The sequence below is a fragment of the Harpia harpyja genome, chromosome 1 (genome assembly GCF_026419915.1).
Source record: "Harpia harpyja isolate bHarHar1 chromosome 1, bHarHar1 primary haplotype, whole genome shotgun sequence".
In the NCBI taxonomy this organism is placed as follows: Eukaryota; Metazoa; Chordata; class Aves; order Accipitriformes; family Accipitridae; genus Harpia; species Harpia harpyja.
In genome coordinates this window covers 8706250-8718287 of record NC_068940.1, presented here as the reverse complement: position 1 = coordinate 8718287, position 12038 = coordinate 8706250, and the positions used below count along the sequence as shown (strand labels likewise).

General features: G+C 44.7%; 1 protein-coding gene across 14 annotated transcripts in view; it reads left to right on the top strand.

Moving 5' to 3' along the window:
* Positions 1-12038, top strand: part of ATXN1 (ataxin 1) — a 228895-nt gene that overhangs the window by 152393 nt on the left and 64464 nt on the right. Inside the window, exon 1 of one of the 14 annotated variants that reach the window (XM_052812392.1) lies at positions 9675-9722. The exons of the other annotated variants lie outside the window; for them this stretch is intronic. The gene's annotated coding sequence lies outside the window, so the exon portion shown is untranslated. Of the gene's footprint in view, positions 1-9674; positions 9723-12038 lie in introns of those variants that run through there. 14 annotated transcript variants of the gene reach the window in all.

Here is a 12038-nt window from a genome sequence, read left to right as displayed (position 1 = left end):
GGTACTGTGAACATGATAAAGCCTCAGCTGTGAAACATGTTTTTTATATTTAAAAAAAATAAAATCAAACTAAAACATATTGCACAGTCTGAAAATAATGAAAGATTCAACAGAGAAGTAAGATTTCAAATCTGATACTGCATCTCCTTAAGTCTCATCTTGAAAACATCAAACATGCTGTAAAGTCAAACAAAAATCCAGCAGCCTTGGTTTTCAGTCTGTTGACTCAAAACATTTTCTGCTGTACACTGAGATTTTCAGTAGCTGACATAGTACGCAGTTGCTCTTGCTAAATTAAGAAAGTCTCATGCTTTCTGGGATCCCATAGTAGAACTGCTGAGTTGCAATACTTGCATAAAAAAATTGAGGTTAGTTTATTGAGTGGTTGGACACAACTTGTAATGCTACTGCTTTTCTCCTAGTGGCTCCCTTAAAGCTTCCATGAGATGGAGGGAAAATACAGCTAATAGCAAGCTGTGCTTGGGCACCACACAGTCCTGGCTTTGTGTAGAGCACAGCTTTGGCATCCGCAGTGGGAGCTCAGTGCATATTGGCAGCAGTACATTCATTGACATAAATCGCTGTCAGAGCAATGGAGGAACGCAGCTGTGTATTTTGTGAGTGCTGGATGCGGTCTATCTCAGACTCACCATGAGATCATGGAAGATCTGCTCAAACTTGTGTCTCAGACTGTAAGTCCTGGGTGTGGGGCACTGCAGTTGGATAACCACTCACTTTTGAAATAAATGCAAGCTCAGTTGCAGGGCTCCTACCCATTTTTCTCATCCTTGCCTGTTTTTTACCAGTTTCTTCTTCCTTCAGGGCAGAAGATCTGTCCAGAGAGGACACATATGAATTAGGAAGGATGTGTGTTCCTAAAACGTGAGGAGGAGGGAACAACGCCTGGCTTCAGAGCAGCCCTTTAAAGGAGGCTTATTTAAAGTCCAGCCAGTATTGAAATCATCTGTCCTCGGGGAGAGTGCATCACCTTCAGTGTGTCTCCCACCAAAACCAAGAAGCAGAGATGCATTCCCATTCATCCCTAGGAGTAAAGCTGCCCTGGTGTGTCTAAGCTGCACCTTAGGAAGTCACAGTGCTGCTGAGGAGAAGGGGCAGGGAAGGTACAGTCAAAGCAAAGTGGCTCAGACTGCTCTTGCAGCCCAAAAGTAAAGCTACCAATTAATTTATTATGGAAACCTGCATGGTGCCACTGTGGCCCAACTTTGAGCAAATCAGGACAAAGAAGAGAGTAAATACCATAGGTTGCAGTGTGTTTTCATAGGTTTCTCAAGGAAGTTTTGTTTGTTTTCATTTGGTTTAGGTTTTTTTGCTTGGTTTGCTGTCCTTAATGAAGCATCCAGCTAAAGTTCTTGCAGTCGTGACCATCCTTTCCTTGCCCCAGATCACTGGGGAGTGATGCGGTGACTTCTTGTTTGTTTCTGGAGTGATGACACAGGCAGCATGGTAGCACGAGAATATTTTTGAAGCCTGAGTGTGGGCGTACGATTGTCAAGTCGAGGGGTTTTTAGTATAGAATTTGAACCACAGTGCTTCATTAATGAGGAGTTTGCCTTTGTCCTTTGCCTTTCCTTAAAATGAGGAAAGTAATTGAAGACTCTATAATGCTTGCTTCCTTGTGAATCATGGGGATTGCACAGCTAAAAGTGTATTTGCTAAAGTCCTTTTAAAGTGTATTGCTTTTGTGCCTCTCATATAGTTCTCTGTCCTGACTCCCATGAACCTCTACTTTTTTACCTCTCTTAAATGCTCAGTGAACGTGAAAAACCTTCCTGTGTGTGGAAGTGGAGATGCTAATGCAAGTAAAAAAAGATTCATGTGTTCCTTTTCCCATTCATCACAGTTCTTGGAGATTTTCGTGGAAAATTCACCACCCAAGGACCAAACTAAGCCTCCTCCTTCACAACCCACTGTGATTAGACTGTGGGATTAAGCCTACCTGAAGCAGTGTTTTGGGGAATTTCCGAGAAGGCCATTGTCCCCAGTGAAATCTCGTTTTACTGTGCTTCCCGTTCTGCAGAAAGCATATTCCTCACACCAGCGCTGCCATGCTCATCAGTTCAGCAAATGTTTCCTTGGCATTGCACTTGCTGTTTTTGAACCACAAAATGCTTTTAGGTAAAGTTATCATAATATAAGCTGAAAATTGACAGGCTGAATAGTTGTGGTTAGTATGTGCTATAGTGGTGATGACATGGGAAAATATGTTGTTTTTCTCCAGATGACTGTTTGAGGTTAGTTCTAGACCATTTTGTTCATGATGTGCCAGCTAAAATTATGAGAGCATGACTTTGAAGTAAGCAGGTTAGTTTGATTTCTTTTTTTTTTTTTTTAAAAAAAAACCAAACTGATAAAGGCCTGTTGTTAGAGAATGGATGTTGTTGTTATTTTGGGATTTAAAAAGAATGGAGCCAACCATTAGAAGGAGTAAAAGGTTAAAAGGACTAAATTCCCCCTTCCAAGATGTTCATCTCACTGCATAATCTAACCAAAGCTGTCTCACTCATGGGACTAGCATGGGCAAAGTGTGGCCCACAGGGCAAAAGCCAGCAGAGTTCAGGTACCTCTTCTTCAGCAGAAAATGGTAGTGTGAAAGGGGAATGGGTAGCAGCAAACAAAGCCGGTGCTTTCTGCTGGCAGCAGAAACAGCATTTCGTAGAACTATTCCTTATGTACCTTTCTGGTATTCAAGGCCAGAGTGGTACCGCATACCTGCCAGGATGGCAGCTCAGCAGAGCCATGGGTGGCATCTTCCATGCTCCATCAGTTATGGAACGATCTGCACACACCAAAAGATGTCACAGTGCTGAGTCAAGCAGTCAGTGCTCTAAAGGAGCACAGAAATGTGTGCTCTGTTCATAAGATAGAAGCAAGAAAAGGATGCATTAGGCAGGAGGTGATGTTTGATGTCTTTGTACCTAATGATAAAAACAGAAGTGACTCAAATGTCACTTTCTTCCCAAACAGAAGTATTTTTGGTGTGGGCTGCCAGTCCGTGTTAGGAGTGATACGCAAAATGTACAGAATTTGTGTGTGGCTAAACGATGGTTTCTTTTTCTTTCATCTGCCTCCTTTTCACTTTGTGCTGCAAGGTTGCAGTTGTGTGTAAAGGGCTTGACATATTTAATGGAACTTTGAAACAGCTCCAGTGAACTGCAGCAGAAAGTGAAGCAGAGGAAAAGAGAAGCAGAGGAAAGTAGAAGGATAGCAGAAGACACGTTAACCAAACTTACGTTTTGAAATAAAACCCTGCAGTTCTAGAAAAATCCTTACTCCACCTGCTACACCAGTGTGTGAGTTTGGAGTTTAAATCTGCTCCAAGATCTTTGCGGTGTTTGGGCACAGAGAGGCAAGTTAGCTGTGGAGGAGCAGCCTTAAAGGTGAGTTTGCCAGCCTTCACCCCTCCTGAAATGCTGTGCTGAAATGAGGTTGTTAGGATGGCCCACTCAGGTGAATATATTTCTGATGTTTCCATTTTTTCTCTGCTTGTATGGGCTAATCTCATCTCTTTTTGGGGTGTGGGGAAGATTGGGGAGTGGAGTGTGTTGCTAACATCTCCCCTGCCCCTGAGCTGAGAAGCCTCTGAAGCACGTTGAAGGTTAGACCACGCTGACTTTTGTGTGGTGCCCTTTAGCCCCAGCAAATACAAAGAGCGTATGCTATGGATGGCTCGTTTCTAAAACACCATCAAAGAGCCAGAGGAAGAGATGGTCTTCTAATCCTAATATTCTCCTAATTCTGACAGTCTTCTAATGACTTCTGGAGGCGCCGTTCCCTCTTTCAGCAATTCCTTCTTCACTCTTTTGCATACCTCATGTCAGTACAGCCACTACTCTGAAGAGTTTAATTTTAAGGCCCTAACTCAGAAAAGCTCCCATTTTCCCTAGTTCTGATTAAATATTGTAAAATATTTTAATCTGTTTCAGTTAAAATAATGATAGCATATTGATTATTATGATAATATTGATAATATTATCTGACCAGTACGGTTTAATGAGGTTAAGCATTCTTGAATATAAATAAAAAGGCCAACTTACTCAAGGATGATGAGTGGTTATGATCGTCCAAATGGTGACTTTTCAAGGTTGGTGTTTGTATGTCCAGAAATGAAGGCAGGTGGAACAGCTAGCTACTTTTCTCAGGCAAATATCCTTAAAAGTTCACTGCAAGGAAAAATTGCGTTGTTACACATTGTGCATCTGAACTAAAAGGTGAGATTTTGACAATTCCCCTAATCAGTTACACGTATCTTTTCTCTTTTCTGGGGCCTTTCACCCCGCACATGATTTTTTTCGTTCACTGGATGATAGTCCTGTTTATAAGATAGAAGCAAGAAAAGGCAGCAGTAGATAGGAGGGGATGTTTGTGTCTACGTGTTTAATGGTAAAAACAAAAGTGACTCCACTGTCACTTTCTTGCAAAATAAGAGCCTTTTTGGTGTGGGCTGCCAGTGCATGGTAGGATGTGGTGGCTTAATGCACCTGCTTCACTTCAGCAAGACTAATGCGCTTTTAATTTCCATGGCCTTGCTCCCAGTCTTTGGGGCAAGCACTTGTGTAACAGTTTGCAGGGACGGGGCCTTTGCCTCGAAGTTATGCTGGGAGGACATTCACGCACACACAGTGGGATGCCGAGCACAGTGGGATCCTGATCCTGACTGGGGCCTCTGGGCACAATGCTGTCGTAAATTTTAAATAATAATACTACTGTAAAAAGTTAAATAAATGTGTCAAGTTAATTTTATGCTCCCCTCCCCTCAGGCAAATTAGCATAAATTGAATTTTCTAATAATTAGCCCAAGCAGTTATCACTGAATAGATATACCTGATTTCTCTGAATTGTGGCAATACATAGAGGACTGATCCTGCAAGGAGCAGAGAGGTTCCCAGACTGACCTGGCAAGATCAAGTCCAGTCATACAGATACTATATGAACGAATTTGCCATTAATTGTGTTAGTTATACGTTATATGTGTATTGCCATATGGTTCAGATTTTGATCACTTACCTTCACAGCCTTAGAAAATAATGCACCGAACTGTGTGCATCGGGCTTATTACACTGTCGTAATGAACCCTTTTACAATTCCAGGCAGTCCTTCCCAAACGTATTGTAGAGCCTATTAACAAACACCTGTCAAGTTCAATTGAAATGTCTAAGTGGCCTGATCTACAGTGTCTGCTGTCATGCCAGAGAAAGCAGGGCTCACACAGCGCGCCAGCCGCGTCAAGTAACACACTCAGAGATGAGGTGTTTGGGAGCAGGGGGGCGTCAAGGAGCTCTTGGCTTGCCTTTCAACCTGGTGGATTTTGGTAGTAAGTAGCAAGGAAAAAAGAAGGAAAAAATAGTTCTGTGTAAGGCGAACAGCCTTTCCATTCCCTGTTACCTGGCTGTGACATAAGTCTCAGAACATTTCAAGCTTTTCTTTCTTTTTTTTTTTTTCTCCTTTGTTTTTTTCAAGGTAAGATATAGAAGCGTAAACAGATCTTTTCCTCTGTTGCTGACTTGAATGAGGTCTGTCCCCTGGTACGCGTGTGAAAATTGCTTGGCTAGGAAAGATCTAATGTTTGTTGTATCGTAGCTTTGGAGATAAAGTCCAAACTCCCTAGCTGCTTGTCTTGACAGAGGGTGCTCCTTGCAGGTGTTTGCTTCCAGAGACTGATCTTAGAAAAGAGGAGAGGGGGGAAAATTAGCCCAGTAGCATCTCAGAAATGTTTGTGGAGTGTTTTTTGTTTCATGTTTGGGGATTTTTTTTTTCTTTTTTTTTTTTAAATCATGAACTCCAAATCCAAGGAGGCTCAGCAATCAGTGTGTTTGAACGCCAGCCAAGACACGAAACTGGCAGCCGTCCATTCTGATATCAATGTGAGTGAAATGTGTACTCAGTAACTGGATTCAGGCCCTTCATAGTTTGCAAGCAAATATTTCTGCTTTTGCAGATCAGATAAAAAACAGAAAAAGCTGTGCAGCTCTCGAGCACGTGAGAGAGAGGGCTCTGCGCCTTCGCAAAGGGGCATTAACATTTCTGTGTCCCAAAGTCCTGTGCCTTATGTCGTCATGTTGAAGGCTATGTTCTATTTCCAAAAGGCATTTAATTATGTGTTCTAATGTTTTAACTACTAAATCTGCCTTGCATAAAAGCTGTTAAGTACCTCACACTGGTAATAAGCTGTAGGAAAGTGAAGTAAATTGGCATTTTGTAAAAAGGTTGTACAAAACCAATGGAAAGCTATGCAAATCAGCTATGATACAGCCAAATTTGCATTTTGTCTTGGGTTTAGTGATGATATGCACAGCATGACTTTGGCAGGCTTGCCTCTTGGGATGATGTATGCACTGGTGGTATGGCCCTGTAGGGTCAATTTAACAAGCGTAAAGTTGTGATTTTCCATGCAGTTTCTCAGAACCACTGAGCAACGTGCAGCAATAAATAGTGACAGAGGAAATCGATTTTTAAGAGTAAATACATTTAGTAGGAGGTGTTATACAAATCTTTCACCTTGCCAAAAGAAGGTTAGCAGTTTTGTTTGGTGCTGCTCAACTTTCCAAAGTGACTCCCTTTTGCTGTCTTACTTTTTTCTTTGTTACTCTTTGGTTTAGAAAACACGCGGACGAGGAGGTGATGTAGAGTTCTTCTGCGCTGGGTGCTCAGATCATTAGAGCAATGTACAGGGGAGGGCAACATGTTACAAGCAGCTGACAGTGCAGTTTCACAGCCTTTGAGTTCATTGAACCAAGGGCAGCTCTTAAGACGTGTTGTTTTGCCCAGCTGAGAAGGAAGGTGGGAGCATAGTTGAGGTTTCTGGTGATAATAATGCAATTCTAGAGAGGACAATGTGCAAACGGACTCTCAGAGCCCTTTGCAGTCTGTTTCAGATTGGAGACATACGTATGCTTTTTAAGTGTTGCTGGAAAGTACCTCTGAAATGACCTTACCTGCTTTTTTCCTCATATAAGTTTTGTTTCATTTCAGGAATTCATTTTGTATGTTAAATTAAAAAAAACCCCAAATAACAATAAATCAAATTAATTGGAATTTTTTGGCATTGGCCTTCACATGCTGCATGTTCTTTCCAGCCAGCTATTTGAACACAAATTTGTTATCTTTTCCGCTGTGAAAATGGACCAAATAAAAATTTCTGTATATGCTTTACTTGTTGCAAGGGTGAATTCGCTCCAGCATCCCTTCCCAGTTCATCGGTGCTGTGTGAGAGCTCCATCCTGTGGGACGCTGGGCACCTGAAAGAAGCACTGGGTGTTTTCATTTCCCATGCCATGATCCTGCATCCCTTGAAGTGAATGAAATGTCAGCTGCTAACCTGCAGTAGGCTTTGGGCTGGAGTCCTACAAGGGCTGCTCAAGAGCAGCCTGAAGGAAGCATCTCTCCTTATGGCAGGGCTTAAGCAGGAGTTCAGTAGGTTTTGGACGAAGCACCTGGTACAAGGCTGTCCTGAATTTAAGCACAAGCTTAAGTACTCTTTTCCTGTGACCTCAGCACACCCAGTGCTCTGTTAGTTTGCCTTACAGAAGCAGGAGTTTGGCTGCTTTCAAATGAAGTCTGCCAAAAAAAAAAACAAACCCAAACCAACAGCCCAGCAAGCACCTTGGTTTTTTTTTCTCTTGGCTTCTCTATAAGTAGTCAAAACATTTTTCAGAGCAAGTTTAGTTAATGTTTTGCGGTGGTGAGTGAACACTGTGATGCTCCGATATGTTTTGTGCTCCTGAATCTCATTGTAAGATGCTTGAGTATAATTTAATTCGGGTTTTTAAATGAGAGGAAGAAAGAGTTCTATGAAGTCTCATCTGAATTTTGTCATTGACTTCACGAGAAGTCCTTTGAGTGCATTTGGGAACAGTTTGGCTTCTCATTTAGCTGTATCATTGGATACATGTTGAAAGTTTTCCCTTCTTATCCTTACCACACAGACAATCACGTCATTCTTGAAATGAATGCTCCTTTTGCCGTCCATATGCAAGAAATTATGCGAACATCTGTGTAAGTCACAACATACAAGAAAGCAAATTCTTGGTGGCAGGCTGCAGAGCCCATCTTTCAAAGCCCTGGCTGCAGAGGGCCTGCGTGCAGCCATCAGCTTTGTTCTCGCACCGCACACTGACTGTCGGTTTCATGTTCCACCGCTTAGCTACTAATAACAACTAGTAGGGTTTTGTCTTTTTTTTTTTCTTCCTCCTTTTTTTTTTCAAGCACCAAATGTATAGTTTCATTTTGGTAGCTGGTTTTATCAAGAAAATGGTATCAGAATTGTGTGGGATTTTGTGAGTCATTACCAGAAATACTACAGTGGGTGGATTAGCCCCTTCAAAGCGGCTGCTCTGAGTGTTTTTGGGGTAGCAAGGTGCAGGGAAAATAGGGTTGCACCTGTGATTTTTTTGCACGCACCCTTCGGAATACCCTCAGTGAGGGCGATGTCCTTGTTCTGTTGGCAGCTCTCTGGTGTTTCCTATTGGCACCAGAAGGAAGACGAGTGATGCTCCTCAGTCTCCCTGCAAACAGAGTGTTTCTCTGGGCTGTCCCTGTGTGACAGGATACTGTAGCACAAAACACGTGTGTTTTGGTTGTGGGGCTGTGCGACACAAGCCTGTGGCATGAGAAGCTGGGGCAGCAGCACCCAGAAGAGTGCACTTAGGTGTCTGCGCTTTAGGTGTTGAGGCTTTCAAATCAGCCTCACCAGCTTGTAGCTGAGTTTATTTCAGTTGCAGGTATCAACGCTTCTTCCTAAAGGGTTGCCGCCTCTCCACCTACGAAATGCAGCCCTGTTTCTATCCCAAACCTTGTTGGAGAACACTTTCCCTAAGGTAAATCAAACCCAAGTGCTGTCTCCTCCTTTTAGTGGCACAGCCCAGCCCTGTGTATCTGGGCTTTCGCCATCAGCCTGGTCTCAGGGGAGCAACACATCCTCCCGGTAACAGCCCGTTAGTGGGACACTTGTAGAAACGTTTGTTGGTTTCATCACGTGGTGTGCAGACTTTCTATCCAGGAAACCATTTGGGAATAATGTGCAATAATTTTTTAGAGTCCTGCTGCCTCCCAGACAAAATGACCAGTCTTCAGAGGCCAGCACCAGGAACTGCCGCTCTGAGCCTATGCTGCCAGGACCCAGAGCACACGGGTTTGCATTAGCACATCCCACCACCGATGTGTTTTCTCTCTGATGTGGGGCTGAGGAGGTACACAGATGTTTGGTCTCATGTGCTTCATCCAAGCATTTAGCAGCAAAGTTTCTTACCAAAAGCACGTTTGTTTTGGGTAGAGGTTTTCCTGTTAAGTCCTAAAGTATCATACTGTCCTGTGCATCTAAAAAAAATATCTCCCCTTCCAAGAGATAACCAAAGCAATGTGAGGAGAATGTTTTGATGAAATCAGAATGGGGGTGGAGAGGAGGAGCAGCAAAGACCCGTCTCTTGCCAGTGTCCAGTTAATGCTCCTGATGAAGTGTAGTGCAGTGCTCTGACACACAGCAGAAACCTGCTTTGATGAGTGATGGCTTGTTGCGCCTAATGCTCTCCCAAGCGTAATTTATGACAAATAAATATGTGGTGGCCTTCCCTGCTTCTTCCTATTGTTCTGCTGCCTTTTTTTTTTTTTTTTAGCTCAGTTTGGGAATGTCAAGGAAAAACAAGCAGTGTTGTCGTTTCCGGCCAGCTCCCGGAGCCCGGGGGAGCCATGGTGGGAGCAGGGTGCAGGTAGGTGGCTGCTCTTCAGCATTCCTACGTGAATCCAGAGCACAGCTGTCTCCTCCGAAAGTCACCCAGGTGGGGACTGCTGGCCCCTCGGCTGGTTTCTCTGGACAGAGCTGCGCCGCAGGCTGCAGAGCTGTGTGTAAGGAGGAGCAACCTGGCTCTCAATGGCAAGAGACGAGCCAGGGCAGAGGAGCTGGCCGGCATCTCAGCTGCCGCCTCCTGAGTGAGGCGGGCAATCTGCAGCTCTTGTTGCTTTGCCCAGTGTGTGTGCAAGTCCGTAAAGTAGTTATTTGATAAGGTTGCAGAGTATCTGATTGTGCTGTACTGTGGTCCCTGCGAAGCGTAAGAGCTGAAGCTGTAGGTCCAAACTGAAGTAAGGGAAGGAAGGATCCCTGGCGGTGAGATGGATCCTGCCCCCTCCACACTTGGGCAAACATCCTCCCACGCACAACCCTCGCACGTGCACCATGTCAAGCAGTTGCTTGGTGTATCAAGGGAAGACCAGCCTCTCTTCCTCCTAAACCATCCCTGCAGCCCCTTCATGCTTCTGGCAGGTCGCTCGCACCGTGGGAAGGGCAGGACGGGTGTGCAAGACAGATCCTGTTGCAGTGAGCAGAGGGAGCGTGGTAGATAAGCTTTGTACCTGGCTCCCATTCTCGCGTGCACCACAAGAGGCACCGAGATGCGGCGTGAAGAGGAGCAGAAGGAGCGTCTGCTTGGTATGCTGCGGGAGCTTGATGGCTTTGGCTGCTTCACCAGGTCAGGTTTCCCTGCAGCTGCGCCCGGTGGCGACGGCTGGGCAGCAGCTCCAGCGTTTCTTCCCTGCCTTGATGCGAGTGGCAGCAAGACGTGGCTGCTGCTGACAGGCGGGTGGAACAACTGCCCGTCTGCAAAGATTAAAAACCCATTTTCAACATGCCGCTGGAGCAGGTGCGGGGATTAGCCTGCCTTGGCACGGCTGCAAAGCGAGCTTGGTTGCAGCCTGCTGGCGCTTCTGCGAGTGAGGAGGTGGTGGTGGTCGCCTGCGTGCCTGTGAGTGGGATGTGCGTGAGAGTTGAGACACGGCGTTTGCAAACTGGAGATCGACAGGACGAGACCTCCAGTGCCACCCCGGCTGTGGAGAGCTCGCATGCCAAGGCCTGGGGCAGCACCAGCTCTGGGGATGCAGCATGGCAGGGAAGTGGTGGCCCACGTGGTCACTGTGCCAGCAGGCTTGCGGTGGGAGCAGTTTTGGAATGACAGCAAGGGTAACAGCTTACTTGATGAAGCAAACTGCAGCTTCTTCGGGATGCTGCAGACTGGGCAGGGCCATGCGCTGTCCTGGTCCTGGTGGAAACCAGGCCTTTGTGGACAACTGTCCTATCCCTTGTTGTTACATGACCCTTATGTAGAACTTCCATAAGTATATTTCTGGATTTCTCCAGGCATATTTTCTTTTTCCTTCACCTCCTTCTTCTCCTTCTTCTCTTTGCCTAGAGATTTGGCTGCTTGGAGTCTGAGGCTTTTTTTTAGAAAATAAAATAATAAGAATAACTTTAATTTTTTTTTCTTTGTTCTGAGGTTTTTGTGTCTCTGGTGGCTCAGTTGGAGCCACAGTACAGTGTCTGAAACTGTGTGGCAATACCACCCTTTCCCCCACACAGGTACAAACTAACTGCATGTTGTGTGTGTGCTGTAGGCCTGGTTTGTGCAATTTTTTTTTAATCCAAAGCATAGGCGTGATCCTGCGTGCTCACAATGTATGCACATATATGCATGCACTTACCTGGCAAGTCCCAGTTAGAAATAGGGCAGCCCCAGACCAGTGAGTCTCTCCATTGACTCTGGTGGGCAGAGCTCCTTTCCAGAGCCAGGAGCTTCTCTGGTCAGCCCTGCAGAGAGCACCTCTCGGTCTTGCAGCATGGCATCCCTGGTCCCTGATGCAGGACAGCATTTTATGTACATGCAGACATGCATTGTCATGTTGCCTTTTGAGTCAGTGCCTTATTGTAGAGCGGAATATTGCTGCTGTGTTTGAACATTATTCTTTACAGGATAGTGAGTTGCTTCATGCTCAGAAGCATAAATGCACACGCGAAAGATTTGCAGAGGCAGGTGGTAGCCTGTATTTTTCTTCCGTTTGCAGTTTTTCAATAAAAAAAAATCTTTTCAAGTTCTACACTGTCAAGAATGTGGGTGTCTGGCTGAATGAAAAAAAAAATAAAATAAACTTGCATAATAAATACACTAGTAAATTTGCAATTTCCCTAAACTCTTAGCATAAATACAGCCACTTTGGGGGGTTGGTTTGCTTGGTTGCTTATCCAAGGAAGAAGAGCA